Here is a 7,715-nt window from a genome sequence, read left to right as displayed (position 1 = left end):
GCTCCTGAAGAACAGACATGCACAACCTTTAGAAAACTGACTCTCTGGACTCTGTTGAAGTGCATTTATTTCTTACTCCCTAATTTCATTTGAGGTAGGGTAAGAGTTTTGTGTGGGCAAGCAGGTTGTTCAGAATTGCATCCAACAGAAAGGGCGTGTTGGAGGGAGGTGAAGAGTGATATGAGCGAGGAATTTCCCATGCCAAGTGCACAAGACAGCTGCCAGCAACCCCTTGGGGATACTCTTCCACAACCCACCTGGGGAAACCATAGAGGTATTACTCAAATGACCAGGTTTCAGGAAAGGACAAGTAAGTGGGCTGAAAAGCTCGGATCCGGAAATGTGTAATTAATACTGATCAAAAGAAGGAAGCAGACTGAGCATCGCCTCCTTCAGTGTGGGCACCCATCCTCTGCTGGTCATAAAGGTGTAGCCACACCACTCTGCAGATATAGCCTCGAGACCTGGCACAGTAACTCCATCTATTTCCTCGTGTTGGAGCTGTGACAAGTCACCAGTATCAGGGACCCACAGTCGAGTCATTTCCAGAAGTGTCCCAGCCCTGCCTGCTGTCTGCTGCCTGCAGCTGGAGATCTACCACAAGGGCATTTCCACAGGCATGTCCCAAATCTCCCAGCCCTGGTGCAGATGAAGATGTACAGGGCAAACACATACAATGCTTCCCCAAAACATTCCCTCAGCTTCCAGCAATCGGAGGCCCAAGGACTTCCTGAGACATACAAATTCTGAGTATTTAGTTCCCACAGAGAACTCCTCTTCTACAAACATATCTAGTTTGTGCTTGAACCAATGTTAATTTTCAGCACCCACAATATCCTACAGAAAGGAATACTACAGCTTAGATGGGGGGGATGTTGGGGTTTTTTGACCTCTCTCTTGCTGGTTTAGATTTTCAGTAAGTGCTAGAACCCATCCTAGCATTAATTTAATTGGTTTAGGTGATGGTGGCCATAAAGACCTGGCAGTGAAGGCTGATCATAAAATTTATGTGCAGGTTCCTGTGATGTTCACAGAACCCAGGGTGAACCAAGCTGTAGACATTCACACCACTAATATCACTTGTAAAATTTTGGTCTGCTGAAGACTGGGCATCCTGCCCAAAACCAGAGAGAGAAGGAACTCACTGGGGTTTCTTCCTGTACAGTTATTATGTTCTCTCCAACCAAACAAGTGCTTTCTCGGTATCATGATGCTTGCTAACAACTTCCATATAGTGACAGGCCATGGGTCAACGCATCTCAAAACTCACAGGAGGTCAACTGCTTCTCCTGGGCAAGGAGAAACTCTGCTGGCTTTGGCAGAGTCCTTCCAGCCTCCCGGCACTGACACACATGCAGGTGGCTTTCCCCTCACCTCCTCTCCACCAGCCCTACAAAGCAGTGCCGCAGCCCCTGAGCCCTGGTGAGCCCACGCCACCTTCCAGCCAAGCTCCCAGCACGTCTCCAGTGGGGCCCCAAGGTGGCTGAGCTGTGCCAAAGGCAAGTCCTGCCACCGAGGTCAATGCTAAGGAGTGATGGTTCCATTGCATGTCTCATGTAAGGCTCTAATTGCTTCTCTTTTGCTCTCACACATCTCCTAGGACATGGATAGCCTAGGACATCCTAGGCTCACTGGCTGGGGAAGGAGAGCTCTGAAATAAGTGCAAGTGAAGGATACTGGCCCTGTGTTTATTTATTTACCTGATGGGAAATGATCCAAAAAGACTCTGCCAAAGCGAGCCATAAAGCTATTGGGGAATGGTGTGAAGGGCAAAATATTTAATAACAGAAGTGTGGCAGGAGGTGTGTAAATGAGGAATAAATATATTCCAGTGTTTATTTCAGGAGAAAACCAGGGTCAAATCAGCAGCAGGAGATTGTCAGCACATGGAGAGACATTAATTACTCTCAGATGCAAAAGCTAAAGTTCTATCCTACCACATGCACAGAAGGACATAGAGATCCTGAGGTCAGTTTGTGCCGATTTCTCTTTCCTGTCTCTGCCCTTAGCCAGGGCCTGATGCCTGGGATGAGGTTAAGTGTGACCATACTGACTTATGCAATGTGATACAATATCCCAAGTAGACTGATCCTTCCTTTTCATCACAGATAATGATCTGATCCCCAAAGCATAGGGATTAACAGCCTGGATTTAGTTTTCTCTGCACTTGCTCAGCCAGAGGGCTCTAACTTTTGCAGAGTTATTCCCTCTGTGGCTCTACAGCCATCTCTGTTTGCTGTACAACTGAGACAAGTCTGACATCAGAACCTTTTCCTTTGTGAATAGGTTTTTCAGCACTGGAGAAAGGCTGCAGCTAAATCACAAATACGGTGGAAAATATTTGGATCTGACACAAAACTTCCTTTACAAAATTCCTTACAGCACATCTAGAAGAGACCTCCCTAAATTCCTGCTTCATCATGCAAACAGCTCTTTCTCATTGAGCTTTGTCTGAAACCACCTGGGGTTTGCTTCCTAATTTTTCTGTCCTGTGAGAGTGCTCCTGCACGCTTTGGCGATGCCCCTGTGGTTCGGAGGAGCAGGAGCAAGGGCAGTAGTGCAAATGGCACCCTGGCTCTGCTCAGCTCTGGCTCAACTTGCCTGGCCGGCACACAGGCATGCCGCTTGGCACACCAGCAGCATCCTGCCCCCAGCATTTCAGCCATGCCTGGGGCTATTTTGGCAGACTTGCTGGCTATGGGAGCAGCAGGCCTTGTCTGAGGAAACATGGGTCACCCCTACCCGGAAAGAAGACAACTCCTACTTCCCAGGTTTTTATGGCATGCACTTCACGTGTCGATGGCAGCCTAAAACTTGAAGCCCTGTCTTAAGACTGAAACAGGAATCACTCAAAAGCATGCCTTGGCAGACTGAGCCTCAAGGGTTTGAGAGCATATTAGGGCAATATGGGCCAAGACCTTAAGCTGAGACTATGTCACCATTGCCCTGCTGAGGGAAATCTGGAGTTTGGAGCAAGTGAGCTGCAAGACCCCCTGATCCCATTGCTTACACTTGACAGTTTCTGGGCTGCATTGTTCCCAGAGAAGGCTATAGGAAAGGGAAAGTCCAGCTGTGCCCAGCTGTGACGTATGAAAGGAAAGTAATGGCAAAGTCATTATTCCCCAATGCATGCCATATAATCGTTTCTATAAAATAACCAGGAACTGCACTGTATAATCAGATTTTCTTCATTTGTTTGCATTTACCACATAGAAACATGCATCACTGATGCTGTTTCATGTATCCTCAGCAACCTCACGATGTTCAGACAACAATAGCTAGCTGTGGTTTGCTTCTGATTGATAGACTAACAGGCATGTACAGCAGGGAGGCTGGTGCAGAGCAAAGAGCTCTGCTTCATTGGACCATTTGCTAGGGACTGTCAACAGCAAGGAGAAAAACAAAGCCCCGGATCATGAAGGGAATACTTTACAGAGCCAGCTTCCTTGTATGCACTGAAACAGATGGGAAAATGTCCAACTAACGTATCCCTGACAATACAAATGCATTCTTGCAAAACCTGAGTAAGATGCCACTCCAGCAACAGACGGGAATGAGCAGTGTATCTGTAAATCTATCTTGTAGTCAGTCCAGGAGAAAAACCTTATACAGCTGACGATTATATTATTTCCGGCTGATACTGTCTGCTCCCTAAACAACCTCATGAATGAGGAACAGGGTTCAGACCTCGCACTCATGCACAGGTACGTGCATGAATCTCACCCGAACAACAGTGGGGAAGTCCACCCTCAACTGCTGTGCACTGGTTTCACTGACTGATTTCAACTTACCTGTACCCATGTGGTCAGAAGTAGAGCATCTTCCCCACAGTATCTTTTTGAAAACCTTGCCTGGAGTTTGGCTAAGAATACTTTTCTCAGCTCTGTAATCAGTTGGGCCTTAGCTATTGCGAATGTAAATGGTAAATGATCTTTTTGGTTGACAGAACAATGTTTTGGACTGGTCTTTTTTTTATCATGAACTTTCCTCCTTATCTCTGACTATTTTCTGACCCTGGGAAACTCATTGGGAGAAAAAGTATAAGGAAAAGCAGAGAGTGTTATGCCTAGGAAGGCACGAAGACAGTGAAATGGTTTCAGATCACCAGAAATTAACTTCCATGTGAATAAACCACCTTGTGTTGCTGAGCTGCAACAACTCCTAAGTACATGCTGGAAGCAAAAGACCTTGGTCAAATGCAGAGAGTTCTCCTAGATGAGACCTAGGGCGCCCTGTACCTGACCTCTTCTGGCTTCAAGAGAGATTTGAAGAGAGAGACTAAAGTGCTCCTGGTCTCTTGAAGACTAAGGTGCTCTTCCCTTGTTGCATTGGTTCTTCCCTGTGTCATGCCACAGTCTTATCCCTCAGTCATCTAAAAGCTGCACATGTTAGTCCCTCCTGTGCTCCAGTCTTGGGCAAACCAAATAGTCTCCCTGGTGAGAAATCTGTCCACAGAACAGAGGATGAGTTCTTCCAGGGTCTATGTCCCACAGGGACCATGCTGGATTTTGGTCTCTTTGCTCAATACATTGCATCTAAGTTATTCTAGGAGACCTTGTGTCCTTACACTCCACTTATGCCATCCAACTTTGCCCCAGTGCACTCAATACAGGAAGTCTGGTACAGCACAAAGCATTCTCTGTATTATTTGCCTTTCTCTCCTTGTAGTAAAGGCAGAGGGGTGAAGAAAGGTTACTTGCGCACCAGAAGAGACCAAAGCTCTGGTCTGTCTGTGTCTCACCTGGGGTCTTGCTGCTGGGAAAAAATCTCCTGGCAGCAGCAGTAGAAGGTGAAGCAGTTCATCACGACAACAAATGTGGTGCCCAGTGCATCCACTTTAAATTCAAGAAATTCCAGGTTGCCTACATCATGCTGACAAGCACTGTGGTTTGCCACAGCACACACAAAGGGATAGACCAGGATTTGCCCTGAAAGAGTCTCATGGGGTCCCTGGCATGGTGCAGCTCCAATCCCTCAGCCCCTGCTTCCTCCACAGCCATGTGCTGGAGCCAAGGATACAGGAGCAGCATCCCCTTGGGCCATGACCTTCCCACGGCTTCTGACACCACAGGAGTACCGCCCAGCTGATCGTCTCACTTAGCGTGCGTGGGAGGGAAATGTGCTTACAGGACGTGCACCGTAGGGCAGAAGGAGGATTGCAGCAGCAAAGAGGTGGGAGGTCGTGGCAGGGACACGGCGGCTGGAGGTGGGGAACCATCCTGCACCCTCCCACTCCTTCCCGTCACATGTCATCCCCTAGCAAGGGGCAGCTCAAGGAGCTGGTCCCCATCTCCTGTCTGGTGACAAACTCAGTCTAACAGGGTAACATTTCCACATAGTGCTCAGCTATGTCCTGCTTCTGCTTATTGGTGGTCAGGAGTTGTGTAAGAATAATGACTGACCTGAAAACCCCTCCTGACACATGTCCATACCTGGCCATGATTATGGCAAAATCCTCACACAACCTTGTGCACAAGGGAGGACACAATTCCTCTTCTAAAGCGGTGCTGGTCATGCTAAGATGAACCCTCATCCTTCTGCCTTCCCTCCAGTCCTACTGTCCTCCGCAATTGCAAGCAGCAGGGCTTAAATTTATTGGATGTCCATGGGTTGACCTTAGTGTAGTAGAAATTTCTGCACCACTAGCACTCCCTGCTTTCACTATTCCCCTTGCCTGGCCCAGGCCACGAGCTGGCAGAAGCAGGCACTGCCCATTGCTCCCCATGCAGCCCCAATGCTCAGCTGCAGTGAGCCGAGCGCTGGAGGGTGCAGGCCAGCCACAGCAAAGCACAACGGGGAACCACCACTGAGTACGTGCCAACAGCCACAGCAAAAGGGAAGGATGAAATACCAACCCGGGAATTCATGACCGGTGCGGGGAGTGCTCAGCACCAGGTAGAGTCTATCCATGCTGCGTTTCTGTACAGGATGTCTCTGGTGGGAGACTCCAGACGACCTAGCAAAACACTGAATAGGAAGGATATGGCAAGATCAAGAGAAGCAAGTATCACCAGCTGATTCCTCCTCTCCTCCCAGCTGAAGGATGCTCTGTGATTTGTCTTTCTAAGAGGAATCTCGCAGAATTCAGCTGGAAATGGTGCAGATAAAACATTAACCATTCTGAACACAGTGAACAAAAAGCACTTTGAAAACCCTTAGAAAATGTGTGAAATGGTCTTTGAATGCTCAATTACTCTTTCTCCATACTCACTGCAAGCTTAAAAACTAACAACACAGCCATTACCCGAGGTAGACAAAGAATGAATAAAGATGCAATATGCTAAGTATCTTCCGTGCTAAAGACAGAAATACCTGTAATACCATCCTTGTGTATACTACTTTATCCTCACTATATATATATGATTTAGCTTACCTGTCCTCAGACAAAATGCCCTCATACATGTCATGCACAAGCATGCAGAAAGGACAAAAAGCACTATAGGAGGAAGAGAAAACTCAGCAGCACAGAGGTGGCATACCCCAGTGACAGGCTGTTTCTTTGGATGCCTAAATCCTTTCATGCTTTTTCTTCTCTTTAAAACATTTATATGTCCCTTACGTGTAACTCTACAGTAAAACATCTGCCCTCTTTAAAGCCTGTTAAACAACAGAGGTGAGCTGGATTGGTAACCCCTGCAGATTCCTCTGATCAGTAGAAACTAGTCAAGGATCACAGGCTGGAACACATCTGAGATGAGCAGGAGAATTCACCCAACAGTCAGGGCTGAGAGCTCAGCTGGTGTCAAAGAGGGACCAGCAGGAGAAATTTGAAGATTGCCATGACGGATGGCCAAGCAGGACTGCCCCTGTCCGCATTCTGCCTGCACCAGCCCAGCTCCGTTCACGGGAAAGAGAAGACCATCGTGGTCACCAAAGGTCCCCATTCCCTCTTCTGCAGCCAGCGGGTGGCCGGGAAAGGCTCCAGGTCCACAGTGCAGCACAGCTGACATCTGCAGACCTGGGTTTGTTCTGGCTGCTCTGAAGCTGCCTCGTGGAGCCGTCTTGGGCGAATGACCTCCTGGCAAATAAAAGGCATGCTGTGTGCCAGCCACACTTGTGCTCTGGACAAGAAAAAGAAGTTTCTCCCTCCTTTCTTGTTTTTTTAAGAACAAATTCTCAGCTTTGCTTCATGAGCCAGGTGCAGAGCATGAACCTGTTCCTGTCTCATCTTAAGAGCCCAGCCCTCGCTCTCCAGGGCTGTGGCTACGCATCCTCTTCCAGCCGGTGGTTTGCAGGTCACACACCACTGCAAGAAGTGTCAGGCCAATAAAAGCTCTTACAAGCTGTTTTAACTCAGAACTGAGTCCACTGGAATTGCTTAGAAAACAAAAACAAACTCCAGAGGGTTTGCTGGCTTACAGATTGGGGATATCTGTGGCTGTCTGCTTGTAAGGAACATGCTTTTAATATATATTAAGCATTTTGTGGCACTCACAATGAAGAGAAAATTAACTTTGACACTCATGGCCAAAATATTAGTGTTAGTTTTCCAGTACTCTGCCCTAGAATAAGCAACTGGGACCCCAGGGAATAAAAAAATCAAATCACATGTCTACACAGCACTTCCACAGAAAAATGAGTTTTCTTTCTACTGAACTTAGCAGCACCTTCCCACCCATTCTCTTTTTAAAATTTATGATAAATAGAGCCACGCCTGCCCTGAAATCAGTTCTGGGTGCTGTAAAAACAGAGTAGTCCTTGTCCTCAAGGTTTAA

Source organism: Buteo buteo, chromosome 23 (assembly GCF_964188355.1).
Source record: "Buteo buteo chromosome 23, bButBut1.hap1.1, whole genome shotgun sequence".
Taxonomy (NCBI): domain Eukaryota; kingdom Metazoa; phylum Chordata; class Aves; order Accipitriformes; family Accipitridae; genus Buteo; species Buteo buteo.
The sequence above is the reverse complement of the archived record's forward strand: the minus strand, read 5'-3'. Positions refer to the sequence as shown.